Below are 9,858 nucleotides of genomic sequence, written 5' to 3' on the forward strand. Positions count from 1 at the left end.
AATACAAAGATCTCAGTGAATGGACCCAAGAAACTAGAAGTCATCAATTCACTCTCACCCTCGCTCTTTCCGTTTGGTCTTCTTTGATGATCTTAGCCTGGCAACTTTCTTCCTTAAGGCTTCTACACCTAGTGAGGGAGTTCAGGCTACCTGACCTAGGGTTTTAAATCCCGAAGGCATCACCCAGTAAGGAAAGAAGATTGCAGACATCAGAGTTCAAGGGTGTTCCCTGAATGACCCACCTCAGATCACATGTACAGCCCCTACTCAGCCATCCTGTTAGGGAAATGGGGTCTTATGACTGGCTTTATATGGTGTTTGGCCCTGACCCAGTAGCACACAGATGGTCGATTTCCTCCAGAACTACATGACTAAAGTTGGGGAGAGGCAGCCCCAAGGATAGGGACTGCCAGATGGTCTAGGCCATGGAATGGTTTGTGATGAACCACCAACTCCACCACCTCCTCATTCAGAGGAATTATAAAGGATAATGAAATAGACTCTCTTTGTCCCATCTCAGATGATCTTATCACTGGGCATGTCCTCTAGGGGATTTGGGTAGGGTACTTCATATAGAGCTGGTTCCCTTTTGTTCCCACGTCCTAGTCACCAGCTCTCTGACACATATGCCTGCTCTGTCCTTTTTAGTCCCACTTGGTAAGTGGTGGCCCCAGTGGATCCCTGAGCCATCCCCCTCCTCCAGGGCCCAGAATGCCCCTTCCTTGGCCTCCAATGCTGCTGGGGAGAATGCAATGCATGTATCAGGAGACCCAGGGAACACATAGCCCTCAACCATTCTGAGCTTCCTCCAGGTGTGGAGCTACATACTATTTGCTTGGAGCTGCCATGGTTAGGTAATTTTGCAGTGGAAGCATCTGTTCTTTCCACCTGGAGGGCCTCAATAGATGCCTCAGCTGAGTCAGCAGGGATCACAGGTTGATTTCTTTTCAGATTGACTGGTATTATTTTTGTTGTATAAGGGACTCTCAAGAATCTTTTCAAGCACCACAGTTCAAAAGCTCAGTTGTTTGGCATTCACCCTTTTTTCTGTTACAGCTCTCACATCTGTACATGATTACTGGAAAAATCATAGCTTTGATGCTACAGACCTCTGTAGCAAAGTGAGTCTCTACTTTTTAATACAGGTTTTTCATAGCCTTTCTTCCTTCCAAGGAGCAAGTGTCTTTTAATTTTGTGGCTGCAGTCAAGGTCCACAGTGGTTTTGGAGCCCAAGAAAATAAAATCTGCCACTGTTTCCACTTTTCCTTCATCTATATGCCATGATGTGGTGGGATCGGATGCCATGAATGTTGAGTATATTTTTGTGAATAGTTTTTGAATGTTGAGTTTTAAGCCAGTTTTTGCATCTCCTCTCCTCACCAAGAGGCTCTTTGGTTCTTCTTTGCTTTCTGCCATTAGTGCAGTGTCATCTTCATATTTGTGGATGTTAATATTTCTTCTAGCAATCTTTATTCCAGCTTGGGATTTATGCAGTCCAGCACATCGAATGATGTATCCTATATAGAATTTAAATAATCAGAGTGAGAATGTACACCTTATCACGCTTCTTTCCCAGTTTTAAATCTTTCAGTTGTTCTGTGTCTGATTCTAACTGCCACTTTTTGACCTACATACAGACATTTCAAGAGACAGGTAAGGTGATCTGGTACTCCCATTTCCTTAAGAATTTTCCACAGTTTGTTGTGGTCCACACAGTGAAAGGCTTTAGCATAGTCAGGCAGATGGAAATGTTTTCTGGGATTCCCCTGCTCTCTCTATGATCCAATGGATGTTGGCAATTGGATCTCTGGTTCCTCAAACCAGTTTGTACATCTGGAAGTTTTCAGTTCATGTAGCACTGAAGCTTAGCTTGAAGGATTTTGAGCATTATCTTGCTAGCAAGTGAGATGAGTGCAATTGCTTGATAGGTTGAACATTCTTTAGATTTGCCTTTCTTTTGTATTGGAATGAAAACTGACCTTTTCCAGAACTGTGGCCACTGATGAGTTTTCCAAATTTGATGACATATTGAATGCAGCACTTTAACAGCCTCATTCTTTAGGATTTTTAAATAGCTCAGCTAGAATTCCATCACCTTTCCTATCATTGTTTGTAGTGATGCTTCCTAAAGCCCACTTGACTTCATACTCAAATATATCTGGCTTTACATGAGTGACCCAAGCATCATCCGTATCCCGGTCATTCTGACCGTTTTTGTACAGTTCTTCTGTGCATTCTTGCCACCTCTTCTTAATCTCACCTGCTTCTGTTAGGTCTTTGACTTTTCTGTCCTTTATTGTGCCCATCCTTGCATGAAGTGTTCCTCTAGTAGCTCCAAATTTCCTAAAGCAATCTTTACTCTTTACAATTCTATTATTTTCCTCTAATTCTTGCCGTGTTCACTTATGAAGACTTTCTTATATCCCCTTGCTATTCTCTGGAAGTCTGCATTCCATTGAGTATCTTTCCCTTCCTCCTTTGTCTTTCACTTCTCGTATTTTCTCAGCTGTTTTTAAGGCCTCCTCAGGCAAGTCCTTTTCCTTATCACATTTGTTTTTCTTGGGGATGGTTTTGGTGACCACCTCCTGTACATTGTTACAAACCTCCATTCATAGTTCTTCAGGCTTCCAGACCTAATCCCTTGAATCTAGTTTTCAAGGGATATAAAATCATAAGGGATTTTATTTAGGTCATAGCTGAATGTTCGACTGATTTTCCTTTCTTATATCAGTTTAAGCCTGAATACTACTTGCTTCTGCCTAAGCATTGTTGCCAGATCACCACGCACCACTCCCAGTAGGTTTGGAGCAAAACCACACAATTTGAGGACTCTTACCCTGAGTTTAGGAGAAGGCAATGGCACCCCACTCCAGTACTCTTGCCTGGAAAATCCCATGGATGGAGGAGCCTGGAAGGCTGCAGTCCATGGGGTCGCTGAGGGTCGAACATGACTGAGCGACTTCACTTTCACTTTTCACTTTCACGCATTGGAGAAGGAAATGGCAACCCACTCCAGTGTTCTTGCCTGGAGAATCCCAGGGACGGGGGAGCCTGGTGGGCTGCCGTCTCTGGGGTCACACAGAGTTGGACACAACTGAAGTGACTTAGCAATAGCAATAGCACCCTGGGTTTATGCTTGGCTTTTCACATGCTTAGCTGTGTGACCTTGATCAAGTCGCTTAACCTCAGTTTTCTCATCTGGATAGTGGGCACCATGATGATAATTCCACCTCTAGATGCATGTGTGCCTGCTAAGAACAAGTGGGCCTGAGAGAGCTTTATGGGTTCCTGAGTCTGGAACAAATATGAATTATTCTGCCACCTAGGGAGAAGGAAATCTGTTTAGAGGTTATGGCTGCAATCCCCAAGGCTAAATATTGATTCAAACCAAATTACACCTATCTGTGAACCCTGACCCAGAACTCTGACTGAGCCAATGCTTCTGTTTTCTGGGCCCCAACAAGAGCTAATGATTACTGGCTCAGATTGCTCTCTTCCCCGCCTTACCAATCAGCCTTTCTTTGTCAACTATTTCTGGCCTGAAATCACAGTGCAAGGAGAGTTGTAAGGCTTTTGGTCTCTTTTCCGTTTCCCACATCTCCAGTGTAGCAAGAAGTAGCTGTTATGGCTACTTGTCATAGCAACAACTATGGCAACCTGTACAGTCCAATCTCAGCCTGTTAAATGAATCTGTCCCCATTTGGCCCCTCATGTTTAAATTACCTACAGTTGCCTTAGAATCCTTCCTATGCTTGCTGTTTAATGACCAAATATGTGTGGACTTGATCTAGTTTTCTTTCCCAAGCATGATTCCAACCATGCAATAAAGTAAACAGACTTTTAGTCATCTAACTACCCACAGGAATTGACAAAAGCAAACCACCCATCCATTTCTTGCTTGCCCCAAAACACCATTGAAGTGATCTTCTGAAACAATGTGATACATTAGCATGTACACACCAGAAGGGACACTTTTTCTGAATTCATTTTCCACCTAGGGCAGAATATCCAGCACATGCCTCGCCCTGCAGAAGCTGGTAACCTGGTTTTTTGCAGACTCAGCCCACTCCAGATCCGTTTGACACCCCACAGTAATATCTAGAGAAGAAACTCTGTCAAACCTCTCTCTCCTGAATAAAAGAGATTTTTGTTTTTTAGAAAACAATGTTTGGTAACACATTCAAAATCTTGTGCTCCTTGCCTTGGATTCAAGGACCTGCACCAGAGGATGCAAAGCCTCCCCTTCCACCTAAATCTTTCTCCACTCCAACCAGGACCAGAGCCTTCACTGGACCCTGTGTCCTCATTGTTATCATTTAGTTGCTAAGTCATGTCTGACTCTTTGTGATTACATGTTTGGCAACAAACAGGCTTCCCTGTCTTTCACTATTTCATGTAGTTTCCTCAAACTCATGTCCTTTGGGTAGGTGATGCCATCTCACAATCTCATCCTTTTATTCCCTCTTTTTCTGTCCACAATCTTTCCCAGCATCTGGGTCTCTTCCAAAGAGCTGGGTCTTGACATCATTGGCCTAAGTGTTGGAGCTTCATCTTCATCATCAGTCCTTCCATCGAGTATTGCTCTACCACTTATAAAACAAAACTCATGTTTCTAATCACCTAACAATATTGTACATTGATAAAGTTTAATAGAAGTGGGATCTAGTCCTCTGGGAAAGCCCAGCACTGCCGCCCTGCCTTTCTCATACCATTCTCTCCTCCTGGCATAGAATTGCTTCCCTAGAGCTTCTCCAGCTTGAAATGGCCTGCTGACCCAAAATTGTCAGCTATCCAGGAATTGTTCCTTCCTCCTTCCTTAAACATTTATGCCTACTTCCTGATTGTCCTCTGTACATCAGTTCAGTTCAATCTCTCAGTCATGTCCAACTCTTTCCTATATCATGGGGTACAGCATGCCAGGCTTCTCTGTCCATCACCAACTCCCAGAGCTAGCTCAAACTCATGTTCATCAAGTTGATGATGCCACCCAACAATTTCATCTTCTGTCTTTCCCTTTGCCTCCTGATTTTAGTCTTTCCTAGCGTCGGGGTCTTTTATAATGAATCAGTGCTACCCATCAACTGGCCAAAGTAATGGAGGTTCAGCTTCAGCATCAGTCCTTCCAATGAATATTCAGGATTGATTTCTTTTAGGATGGGCTGGTTGGATCTCCTTGCAGTCCAAGGGACTCTCAAGAGTCTTGTTCAACACCACAGTTTAAAAGCATCAGTTCTTTGTGCTCAACTTTCTTTATAGTCCAACTCTCACATCTAGTCACAACTTCTGGAAAAACCATAGATTTGACTATACAGACTTTTGCTGGTAAAGTAATGTCCCTGCTTTTTAGTATGCTGTCAAGGTTTTTCATAGCTTTTCTCCCAAGGACCAAGTGTCTTTTTTTTCCCCCCCACAGCTGCAGTCAGTATCTGCAGTTATTTTGGAGTCCAGGGAAATAAAGTCTGTCACTATTTTCATTGTTTCTCTATGTATTTGCCATGAAATAATGGAACGGGATGCAGTGATCTTCATTTTTTGATCTGTACATACCTCATCAAGACCATCTCCAAGAAAATTAAATACAAAAAAGCATAATGGTTTTCTGAGGATACCTTATAAATAACTTAGAAAAGAAGAGAAGTAAAAGGCAAAAAGGAAAAGAAACATACCAATCTGAATGCAGAGTTCCAACTATAGCAAGAAGAGATTTAAAAAAAGCCTTCCTAAGTGATCAGTGCAAAGATAAAGAGGAAAACAATAGAATGGGAAAGACCAGAGATGTGCTCAAGAAAATTAGAGGTAGGGAAGGATCATTTCATGCAAATATGGACCAAATAATAGACAGAAATGGCATGGACCTAAAAGAAGCAGAATATATTAAGAAGAGGTTGAAAGAATATATAGAAGAACTATACAAAAGGATATTAATGACCCAGATAACCATAATGGTGTGATTACTCACCTAGAGCTAGACTTCCTGAAATGTGAAGGCCCCCTTAAGTCAAGAGGGCCTTAAGAAGCATCACTACGAGTAAAGCTAGTGGAGGAGATGTAATTGCAGTTGAGCTATAGCAAATCCTAAAAGATGATGCTGTTAAAGTGCTGCACTCAATATGCCAGCAAATGTGGAAATCTCAGCAGTGGCCATAGGACTGGAAAGGTCGTTTTCATTGCAATTCCAAAGAAAGGCGGTTTCAAAGAACGTTCAACAACCACACAGTTGCACTCATCTCACTTACTACCAAAGTAACTTCTTCAAGCAAGTCTTCAACAGTGCGTGAACTGTGAAATTCCATATGTTCAAGCTGGATTTAGAAAAGGCAGAGGAACCAGAGATCAATTTGCCAACATTCGTTGGATGATAGAAAAAGCAAGAGGATTCTAGAAAAACACTTATTTCTGATTTATTGACCATGCAAAAGCCTTTGACTGTGTGGATCACAACAAACTGTGGAAAACTTACGGATATTGGAATACCAGACCATCTTATCTGCCTTCTGAGAAATCTGTATGCAGGTCAAGAAACAACAGTTAGAACTGAACATAGAAGAGCAGACTGGTTCCAATTCAGGAAAGGAGTAATTAAAGGCTGTATATTGTCATCCTGCTTATTTAAATTATATGCAGAGTATATCATGCAAAATGCCCAACTGGATGAAGCACAAGCTGGAATCATGGTTGCTGGGAAAAATATCAATAACCTCAGATATGCAGATGACACCACCCTCATGGCAGAATGTGAAGAGAAACTAAAAAACCTCCTGATGAAAGTGAAAGAGGAGAGTGAAACATTTGGCTTAAACTCCACATTCAGAAAATGAAGATCATGGCATTTCATCCCATCGCTTCATGGCAAATAGATGGGGAAACAATGGAAACAGTAGGAGACTTTATTTTTGGGGGCTCCAAAATCACGGCAGATGATGACTGCAGCCATGAAATTAAAAGATGCTTGCTTGTTTGAAGAAAATCTATGACAAGCCTAGCAGCATTTTTAAAAGCAGAGACATTACTTTGCTGAAAAAGTTCAATATATTCAAAGTTATGATTTTTCCAGTTGTCATGTATGGATGTGACAGTTGGAGCATAAAGAATGGTGAGTAATAAAGAATTGAAGATTTTGAACTGTGGTGTTGGACAAGACTCTTGAGAGTCCCTTGGACCACAAGGAGATCCACCCAGTCATGCTAAAGGAAATCAATCCTGAATACTAATTGGAAGGACCGATGGTGAAGCTGAATCTCCAATACTTTGGCCAACTGATGTGAAGAACTTACTCATTAGAAAAGAACTTTCCCTATTACTGGGAAAGATTGAAGGCAGGAGAAGAGGATGACAGAGGATGAGATGGTTGGTTGGCATCACCGACTCAGTGACATGAGTTTGAGAAAGATCCAGTAGTTGGTTAAGGACAGAGAAGCCTGGAGTGCTGCAGTCCATGGGGTTGCAAAGAGTCAGACATGATGAGCTACTGAACTGAAAATACCCTATGGCAAATGCTATTTGTAATTGTCATGTTTCTCCAGCAAGACAAGGCTCCCCAAAGCCCCAACACATATCCCTAGTTAGTCTGCACCCATGCACATAAGTCACTGCCTACCATTCACAAGGCATTCAGAGAGTCCTGATTGCAGGGGGACCTCCATTTTTGTAGACATAGAGGAGCAAAGGACACATTTATCCTCCTGTCTCAAACAACTTGAAAGTAGAAGAGATAAACGAAAGATCAGTTTTTTACATCAAATGTCAGGAAGCAGAGAATGGATTCCTCAGACAGGGAGCAAGCAAGGTGAGTTCTACAATTGCCCAAACTCTAGAAATAGTTTCCAACACATACACAGAAGGGCTATCTAGGCAGGGACAGTCTCCTCAAGAAGAGAGATTTCAGGCTCTAGATAGTTAGAGTTAACAGGAGAGAGCTACACACAGAGAACTGTGTGAGTATACAGGTGATACCCTTCCAGTTTTCAGCAGAGAGTTGATAGTACTGGTCAGGTTTATAGGGAAAATCCTCGAGTCTCAAATTGCGCCAAGTCTAATGGAAATTCCCACCATCATGGGAATTACATCAGTATGGCCCTGAAGACAATATTGCCTTACTAGTGGGGAATAGTAAAGCTGGTCTAAAGGCTGTTCTTATATCAGCTAAAAAACCTGAAAAGCAAGCCTTCAAAAAATACAGTTGTTTCCAAGAAATTAACAGTGTTTGCAAACAGAGCCAGGAATAGTTTATAAAAATTAAGAATATCCAGCATCCAAAGGGAAAAAATTGCCATATCTAATATCCAATTTAAAATTTTCATATGAATTGTGAAAATATTTGTCCTAGGTCATTCAAAATATTATAAAGTAATTATCCTCTAATTAAGGTAAATACATAAATTTCAAAAGAAAAAAAATTTTCCAATGTGTAAAGAAGCAAGAAAATATCCATAATGAGGGAAAAATCAATTAGTAAAAACACAGTTAAAATACAAATTACATACTTAACAGGGAAGGACATTAAAACGTTTCCTAGAATAATAATCTTTATATTCATGAAGCTGAAGAATATTGATAGATTAAATAGAGACATGGAAAATAGGAATGAAAAGACTGTGGGAAAAAATTAATTGTGCATCACAGAGATTTGAAACAATTTTAAGAATACTGAAATATATGTAAATGGAATCCCACAGGAAGTGAAAGAAGGAGAATAGAGAAAAGAACTTCATAATTACTGGCTGAAAATTTTCCAGATATGATGAAAGCTTTAAACCCATTAACACAGAAGCTCAATTAATTCAAGGACAAGAAATAGGACAACTATTCAAAGGTGCATGACAATTCATTGTTTAAAACAACCAACCAAAGAAATGTAACCAGAATGAAAAACAGAGTAGAAGAAAAAATGGGAAAGACAGCAGATTAGGCATATGAAACAATGGTAGCCAGAGGACACTGGCACCACATCTTAAAATGCTGAGAGAAATATAATTGACTTAGAATTCTATACCCAAGAAAAATACATACCAAAAACAAGATAAAATACTTTCTCAGACGTACAACAACTATGAGACTGCATCACCACCAACAACCAATGTAACAAGAAATGATTTTAACCAGGGCTGAAACGTGAGATCTCCATGATTCTAGCCATCTCAGTCCTTCAAAAGACCTTGAGAAGGACAAACAAATATTAAAATAGAAATAGTCATTGTGTTTCTACACACTTCTAGAAAGTGTTGCTAACTCCTCAGTACTGGATCTTGCAATGCTGGTGGACTAGATGGAGAAGTGCTGTGAACAGAAATAAGGAAGGTGAGACAGGTAGGTCAGAATGTGAGGTAATAAAGACAAGGTATTTAGAAGCTGAAGAATTGAGAGAGATTTGGGACCTGAGTTGGAAAAGCAGTTTTCAAAGCAAATTGGGTCATGTGGTATGTATAATCTTCACTTCAGCCCTTAGAAGATCTCTACTGACCAGTCTGCCTCCTTTTTCTGGAGCACAGTTCAGGTCCATCTAGCTGTTTTTCATTGCTGTTCCCTCCACACACTGCCCAGCCGTTCAGCCTAATCCATTCAGAAAAGTTTTGTTCTTTAAGCAGGCGCTGCATGCTACCTACAAAATGATCTATTCTCTGCTTTTCTTTCAAAACTGAAAATAGTTTGTTATATAACCATGAGCCCAGTAGCTGTTGCTGCTGCTGCTAAGTCACTTCATTCATGTCCGACTCTGTGCAACTCCATAGAAGGCAGCCCACCAGGCTCCCCCATCCCTGGGATTCTCCAGGCAAGAACACTGGAATGGGTTGCCATTTCCTTCTCCAGTGCGTGAAAGTGAAGTCACTCAGTCATGTCCGACTTTTAGCGAACCCATGG

Source organism: Bos indicus x Bos taurus, chromosome 29 (genome assembly GCF_003369695.1).
Source record: "Bos indicus x Bos taurus breed Angus x Brahman F1 hybrid chromosome 29, Bos_hybrid_MaternalHap_v2.0, whole genome shotgun sequence".
NCBI classification, from domain to species: Eukaryota; Metazoa; Chordata; class Mammalia; order Artiodactyla; family Bovidae; genus Bos; species Bos indicus x Bos taurus.